Source organism: Pundamilia nyererei, unplaced genomic scaffold, assembly GCF_000239375.1.
Source record: "Pundamilia nyererei isolate P.nyererei 1_Seehausen unplaced genomic scaffold, PunNye1.0 scaffold00224, whole genome shotgun sequence".
NCBI lineage: Eukaryota > Metazoa > Chordata > Actinopteri > Cichliformes > Cichlidae > Pundamilia > Pundamilia nyererei.
This window is the reverse complement of record NW_005187625.1, coordinates 697,704-706,023: the sequence shown is the minus strand read 5'-3', so window position 1 is coordinate 706,023 and position 8,320 is coordinate 697,704. Positions and strand designations below refer to the sequence as shown.

At 42.2% G+C, this 8,320-nt stretch overlaps 1 long non-coding RNA gene across 1 annotated transcript; it reads right to left on the bottom strand.

Annotated features, from left to right (window-relative positions):
• Positions 1 to 1,340: 1,340 nt before the first annotated feature.
• LOC106456442 (uncharacterized) lies at positions 1,341 to 6,536 on the bottom strand. The gene is made up of 3 exons (XR_001290565.1): positions 6,375 to 6,536; positions 1,839 to 1,885; positions 1,341 to 1,671 (listed from the first exon to the last, which is right to left on the bottom strand). It is a non-coding gene; the product is annotated as an uncharacterized LOC106456442 (long non-coding RNA).
• Between the last annotated feature and the right edge of the window lie 1,784 nt (positions 6,537 to 8,320).

Sequence of the window (8,320 nt, the reverse complement as noted above, 5' to 3'; positions counted from 1 at the left end):
CCATTTATTTCAACAAAGTAACTGTATTCTGAATACCACCTTTTTAAACGGTAACTGTAACGGAATACAGTTACTCATATTTTGTATTTTAAATACGTAACGGCGGTACATGTATTCCGTTACTCCCCAACACTGTTGATATCAAACTTGATTCTGTCTATGATGATGACAGAGTGGTTAAACTGATTCAAATGACTCATTTCTCCAACTCACATCAACTGATTTCATTGTGAAACTCAGACTTGTGGAGCAGAACCCCAAACAATAAAAAGCAGATTTAAAAACACTTATGCCATCGGTGTTCATTAAACTGACATCATGCAGTTCAACTTCTGACCAGCCGAGGGCGATAAATCACCATGAATGAAGAGTTCATCATCAATGACAGAAGCGTGATAGATGCTGAATGTCTTTAATATTTTTACACTGACTACATTCCAACATATATATCCAGCTGTGATCCAACATATTGCAGACAATTATACTTTTTTATGCATTTATTAACAATTAAACTTGAAAGTCTGATTTCCAAAAATGTAACTTTGTTGATGTTTAATGGCACAGATAGCCAAATGAAAATGTGCTAAGCTATATTTTTACGCTTGACTGGATCCCTTGTGCCTAAAGAGGAAAACATCATGCTAAGAATATTGCTCATAATAACATTTAAAGAATTAATAAAAATCAATTTTTAAAAAAAGTTATCAATTCATTGTATACTAAATAGGTAACCAAACTCATGAATTACAGAGTTGAACTCTGCATGATAACCAATTCAACAGTACGCGCTACTCTACTAATATGTGTGGTACACTGAACAGCCCATGATATTTAATAGACAGCGTGAGAGTCTGTCTCGTTGGAGATTTCCTAAAAGGCTGGTATCTTTCGAATTCTTTTGCTTGCCGTAGTGAGCTGAGCTTGAGCTACACAACATACTGATATTCACTATGAAACTTTATGTGGGAAATGACAGAAAAACAACACACTGATTCTGGAACAAACGTATCATCCATTTTTAATGATGTAAAATATCATCTGGTTGATCAACAAGAATCAATCAGCATGAATCTGAAAACATGTTGAGCGGAAGAGACAGACATGTAAAGACTGAACTATCTGTTCAACAGTGTTGTTCTAACTAAACTTGGCATAGACTCACTGAGGAACCAGGAAAGACTGTAAACCCAGGATAAAGAGTTTCAGTGAATGTGGTGTTGAAGGTGTGGAGGTGGATCAGAGTATCAGAGGAGACTCTGTAGAAGGACAGAGTGCCAACAGGACAGTCCACATATACTGCTACTCTGTTAGAGACAGAGGAGGAGGAGATGAGTGTTTTAATCTTGTTGTGCCTGACAAACTGACAACCATCCTCAGAGCAGCTCAGACTCCATGACTGATAATTAAATCCAAAAACAGAGACAATCCCACCTTTTCTCCCCCTGATGCCTCTGTAACTCACTGATATCTCAACATTTCCTCTCCACTCGACTTCCCAGTAACAGCGACCAGTGAGACCATCTTTGCACAGCAGCTGAGGCCAACCATCAAATCTGTCTGGATGATCAGGATATGACTGAACCTCCTCGACATGTGTCACCTTCCTGTTGTTGTCAGACAGTTGGAGTTTTCTGTTTACGGTGTTTGTGTCGATTGTGAGTTGACAGGAATCTGATGGAGAGAACAAACACAATCCAGCTGCAGTTATTGATCCATCATCTGTTCATTGATTGACACTTTGATGATGACACCTGACATCCCAGATGTGAATGAGTGATGTGAAGATGGTTGAATGTGTGCTGCTTTGTTTTCATAAATCACATTAAAAACACACTTACACTTCTTCAGACCTGGTGTCAACCAACGGACTCCAGCAGGCTCCACCCTGGGGGTCAGAGGGGTCAGACCAGAACACTCTCTATCAGCATGCACACATGGACATTATATCGCTCTCATACACATACTGTTAGACACTGATAAAGGAACAGTCCAACATTTTCACCAATACACTTCAATCTATAGGGTCAAAGTGTACCGATCCTGGCCTTTTCTGTTCCATTGTGGGATTGTCGTCACACAAGATTCTAAATACAAGATTCTAAATATATATATATAGCAGCTGGATAGCATAGTAGGAAGACTGCATGCCTAGGCTAGACATAGGCATGCCTCCCCCCCATTGCTAAATCAAGCCTACTGCAGACATGAGAGATATGAAGTCATACCGGCTCGGACATCGCCCGGATTAACAAGGTCTGCATCAGGTGTTGGGGAACCAGTACCCGCTGGTGAGAAGGTGGCTACTTGAACAAGACAGCATTGGTGGGCAACAGATGAAAACAGGGCACTGTTGGAATTCTACTACACAAGTAACCCCAGCAGAGGGAGTTACATGAATACAGTGGTCCCAGTGGTAATCGGAGTGCTAGGTGCAGTGACTCCCAAGCTAGGCGAGTGGCTCCAGCAGATCCCAGGAATAAGATCTGAGATCTCTGTCCAGAAGAGCGGAGTCCTAGGAACAGCTAAGATACTGCACAGGACCCTGAAGCTCCCAGAGCTCTGGTAGAGGACCCAAGCTTGAAGAATAGACTGCCCGCAGGGGCGAGAGGAGAATTGTTTATTATTATTATTATTATTATTATTATATATAATTTAATGCACAGCTCCACCATTTTAATGAACAATGCATTTATGATAAGAACATTTCAAGTGGGAAGGATATTGTATGATCATCATGATCCTTTAGCTCTCCTGACTCATAAAATTTAGAGAAGTGCTGCGTCAATTTTGAGGGAATAATCCAGACATGCCATTCACCAGCCACATGTATTAGTCAGGTGCAATGTGTGTCAGGCGGCAGCCAGGAACGGAGGCCCTGACAGACCAATCCCTGGCTACCAAGACTAGCAATTGGGTCATGGAATTTCACTTCTCTGTTTGGAAAGGAGCCTGAGTTAGTGCATGAGGTTGAGAGGTACTGGCTAAATATAGTTGGGCTCACCTCAAGGCATGGCTTGGGCTCTGGAATAAGTTTCCTAGAGAGGGGCTGGACTGGTCTGGAGATGCCCCTGGTGAGAGGCAGTGTGCTGGAGTGGGTATCTTACTATCCCATCAGCTTGTTGCCTGTATGTTGAGATTTCACGCATTGGACGAAAGGGTTTGTGTCCTGCAACTTCGGGTGGGAGAACGGGTCCTGACTGTCATCTAAGTTTATGCACCCAATGACGGTTCAGAGTACCCAGCCTTCTTGGAGTCCCTTGGCGGGGTACTTGAGGGTGCTCCACCTGTTGCTCTTCTGGGAGACTTCGATGTGCATGTGGGCAATGACAGTGAGACCTGGAGTGGGAGGAACAGCCTCTTGGATCTGAACCAGTGTGTTGTTTTGTTGTTGTACTTCTGTGGCCATATGTTCTGGGAATCCTGGCACTGTGGAATGTACAGGGTGGGCCTGTAGTTACCTTGACCTTGACCTTGACCATTTATATGGATACACCGTAATGAAATGGGAATGGTTGGTGACATTAAAATCCTGTTTGTGGCACATTAGTATATGTGAGGGGGCAAACTCCTCAAGATGGGTGGTGACCATGGTGGCCATTTAGAAGTCAGCCATCTTGGATACAACTTTTGTTTTTTTTCAATAGGAAGAGGGCTATGTGACACATCAAACTCATTGGTAATGTCAAAGGAAAAACAATGGTGTGTTTGGTTTCAACGAAACTTTATTCTTTCGTGAGTTATTTACAAGTTTCTCTTTGTTCACAGCCATTGACATGTCAAAGAGGTTAACACGTGAGGAGCGGATCGAAATTGTGTTGATATCTGGTGAACGCAGTAACCGGGTCATTGCAGCAGATTTCAGTGCAAGACACCCTACGAGACCACCCATCTCCCATGCTACAGTTAGCAAACTGCTTGTTAAGTTTTGTGAAACTGTGTTGGATTTGCCAAAATGCGAACGCAAGAAAACTGTCACTAATGAAGAAACATCAGTGGCTGTCCTAGCTTCATTCAGCAAGAGCCCACAGCGTAGCACTCGCTGCATGTCACTGGAGGGTGGCATTAGTCGAACATCCCTTCGGTGGATATTAGCTAATCACAAATGGCACCCTTACAAACTCCAGCTACTGCAGCATCTCAACGAGAATGACCCAGATTGGCGCACAGAATTTGCAGAATGGGCAAAACAAAATTTGGAACAGTTCACACAGAAAATCTTGTTCAGTGATGAGGCAAACTTTTATGTGAATGGTAAAGTTAACAAACAAAACCACCGCTATTGGTCTGACACTAACCCACATTGGATGGATCCTTCCAAGACTGTTGGAACAACAAAAATGATGGTTTGGTGTGGTATATGGGGTACAACGATAGTGGGTCCATTCTTCATCAATGGAAACCTCAAGGCCACTGGATATTTGAAATTGCTACATGATGATGATCTTTATGCACTGAAGGTGGCACATTCCCTGAGTTTTTCCAGCAAGATGGTGCACCACCACATTATGGGTGCCAGGTCCGAGCATTCCTAGATGAACAGTTTCCTGGAAAGTGGATTGGTTGTCGTGGGCCAGTTTTATCTTTGGGGTCATCTGAAGGCAATTGTCTATGGTGTGACGATACGAGATGTGCAGCACCTGAAACTACGGATACTGGATGCCTGTGCTGGCATTTCTCCTGCGGTGTTGCTATCAGTGTTTGAAGAGTGGGAGAAGAGGGTTGCATTGACAATCCAACACAATGGGCAGCACATTGAACACATTTTATAAGTGGTCAGAAACTTGTAAATAACTCATGAAAGAATAAAGTTACGTTGAACCAAGCACACCATTGGTTTTCTTGTGATATTACCAATACGTTTGATGTGTCACATGGCCCTCTTCCTATTAAAAAAACAAAAGTTGTATCCAAGATGGCTGACTTCTGATTGGCCACCATGGCCACCACCCATCTTGAGGAGTTTGCCCCCTCACATATACTAATGTGCCACAAACAGGATTTTAATATCACCAACCATTCCCATTTTATTACGGTGTATCCATATAAATGGCCCAACCTGTATAGAAGCAGCAGGTATGCCACATGTAAAGCTGCCACTTTGTATTTTTGGTCAGCCATGCTAGCAGGTATGCTGTAAAAATGCTTTGTAGGGTTCAGAATGCATCATAAATGGTTTTGATTAAACAGTTAATTGTTTTAGAAATCTCCTATAGGGAGAGTATTAATAATAAATTAGTTAATTTTAAAGAAGTTTAAAAATGAACTAAATGTCATGACTGGGCAGCCAAGCACAGGTAAGTGGACCAAAATGCAGACACCACACGGAGGCTCGGAGGTATAGTGCAAACTAACAATTTATTTGGCACTCAAAAGTGGCACGCAATGAAAGAGGTGAATGAAACAAAACACTACACGTGAACTAAGGGCGAGAGGGAAAACACGTGACCTCTGAATATAAACTACCTACTAAACTAACGCAAAGCTTCATGTTAAGGTACTAAGAATCTATAACGAAATACACACTGTGACTGGCAAGAACTAGAAGACAAACTATTACTAGGGATGCTGTGAATTTAAACAAAGCTATGAAACACGAGGCTTGGCTAGAACAATCTCCACAATAATTGTCGAAACAAGAAAACAAGAATCACACCGCGTGTGCCGCAGCAAAGTCCAAAGGCAATAGTCTCTTTAGCTGGCTGGGAAAAAAACAGCCTGGGCACAATACTTGGTATTTTCCGGAGCAGGCACACAAGGTACAGGATTACAGCGTTTCTCTCTGAGTCATTGTCTGGGTAGAAGGTGAGGCTTGGAGGGGTATAGAGGTCTGGGTGAGGCTAAACCAGTTCGTCTACTCTCACTGTGAAGTGTTGGGCAGGGAGGCAGGCAGGTGAGTAGCGCTGAGAATAGAAAACAAGCCAGCGACGGGAAGAAGAGAGTTTGCTGACAACAAGATCCAATCCTCTGAGAAGGTGGGTTAGCTGACATTCCGGCAAAGAATGTTTGAGAACGCTGGTCTTAAGAGCCTGCCAGCTAATTACACACAGGTGCCATAAACTAGGGGTGTGGTGACTCTGCCCAGTGATGGATTTACTGGCACGCAGGAAAACCCAGCACTCACCCGGACGATGACACTAAATTTGCATAATCATCCATTAGCTATAGCAAGTCAGATTTTATGATACGAAGAATGATCTTTTTCTTCTTAAATCATTTCACCTGCCTCAAGACTTTGTGCTAGAATAATATATTAAAGGTCCTCTTCTATAGAGAGATTAATCTAATATTAGTGAGGGTCAGAGGGAGATACATACAGAGGTCTGTCTAAAAAAAGTTTTAAGCACTTCCTTCTTTATCAGATATTCTCACCATACCTGAGAGTGTCCAGATCTTTTTGTCCGTCTGAAAGAATTCCCAAGTCACCTGGATGATTGTGGCTCGCATCCACTTCTCTCAGAGTGGAGGAGTTGGAGCTGAGAGCTGAAACCAGAGAAATACCGCCTTCCCCTGTGATCAAACAACCTGACAGACTGCAGACAAACACACACACACACACACACACACACACACACACACACACACACACATATATATATATTTAGTTGTTTTCTTTTGTTTGTTTGTTTTTTTCCTGAAAGAATGCCATTCATCTATAGACTCTTTCCAGAAGAAGGCCCAGCAGAGGTTGTACTTCTGGCTAATCTAAAATCTCTTTAAATGGAAATTCTGTTGTTTCTGTTTATTCTGTTTTCTAGTGTCAGGAAAAACCTGAAGATAAAGTTAGAAAATTCTAAATACTAGCCTAATAATTTCCGGTGTACAATGTGGACTCTGCAATCCAACAGACAATAGCTTTGCTCCTGAATCCTGCAGGTTATTGTTACTCAAGTCAAGCTCTCTCAGGCGAGGGGCCTCTGAGCTGAGAAGTGAAGACAGAGCTTCACAGTTTGTCTCTGACAGGTTGCAGATGCTCAGTCTAGAAAAAAATGTACAAAAGCACTGCTTTAAAAAGGCATACATGGTGCAGTGAAATGATCAGCAAATTAGCAGTATTTATGCAATTTATGTAGAAGCAAGGCAGTTCACTACCATTTAGATTATAAAGAAAAGATAAAACAACACATGGACATATTGTCACGAGTTATATACTCTCCATGTTACCTATGCTAATGCTACTTATTACTTATTATGACCTCAAAGTTTCCAGTTTCCAGTGTGGACTCTCCACTTCAGCACACATAAGCGTTACTCCGGAGTCCCGCAGATTGTTATTACCCAGGTCCAGCTCTGTCAGACTAGAGGACTGTGAGCTGAGAACTTCAGACAGAGCTTCACAGCACCTCAGTGAGAGGTTACAGCCACTCGGACTAAAAAACAAAAAGATACATGGTGCATTTATAAAAGACAACATTAGGCAGTATTTACATGCTGTTCAAGAAGTTAAAGTACTACAAAGATGCAAAAACATGAAAATGACGTTGACTTAATTTTTTTTCAGTTCTTATTGATTACATTTATCAGTTAAGAAAATGAGAATGTTGATTGATCTGACCTGAAAGTTTCCACTTTACACTGTGGGCATTTCATTCCAATAGAGAGAAGCTTTACACCTCCTGAAGTACTCCTCCTTCTGTGTGTCAGTGAACACTCGGACCTCTGTCACCCTTTCAACACACTTAGAAGGGATCTGATAGGCTGCTGCAGATCTTGTGGTTATCCAGACATGAGCAGAGGGAAGCAGGATCCCTCTGATGAGGTTTGTCAGCAGCACATCCACTGAGGTGGACTGTATGACATCAGTCACAGTTTCAGTTTTTTGAAAGTTCAGAGGAAGTCGACACTCATCCAGCCCATCAAAGATGAACACAACCTGGAAGTCATCAAAGATTCCTGCTTCTTTGGTTTCAGTAAAGAAGTGATGAACAAGTTCCACCAAGCTGAACTTTTCTTTTTCAGCAAATTCAGCTCTCTGAATGTGAAAGGAAACATGAAGTGGATATCTTGGTTGACTTTGTCTTCAGCCCAGTCTAGAGTGAATTTCTGTGTTAAAACAGTTTTTCCAATGCCAGACACTCCCATTGTCAGCACTGTTCTGATTAGTTTATCTCTTCCAGGTGATGCTTTAAATATGTCTTCTTGTCCGATTGTTGTTTCTGGTCTGTCTGGTATCCTGGATGCCGTTTCAATCTGTCTGACCTCATGTTCATCATTGACTTCTGCAGTCCCCCCCCTCTGTGATGTAGAGCTCTGTGTAGATCTGACTCAGAAGGGTTGGGTTTCCTGCTTTAGCGATCCCCTCAAATACAGACTGGAATTTCTC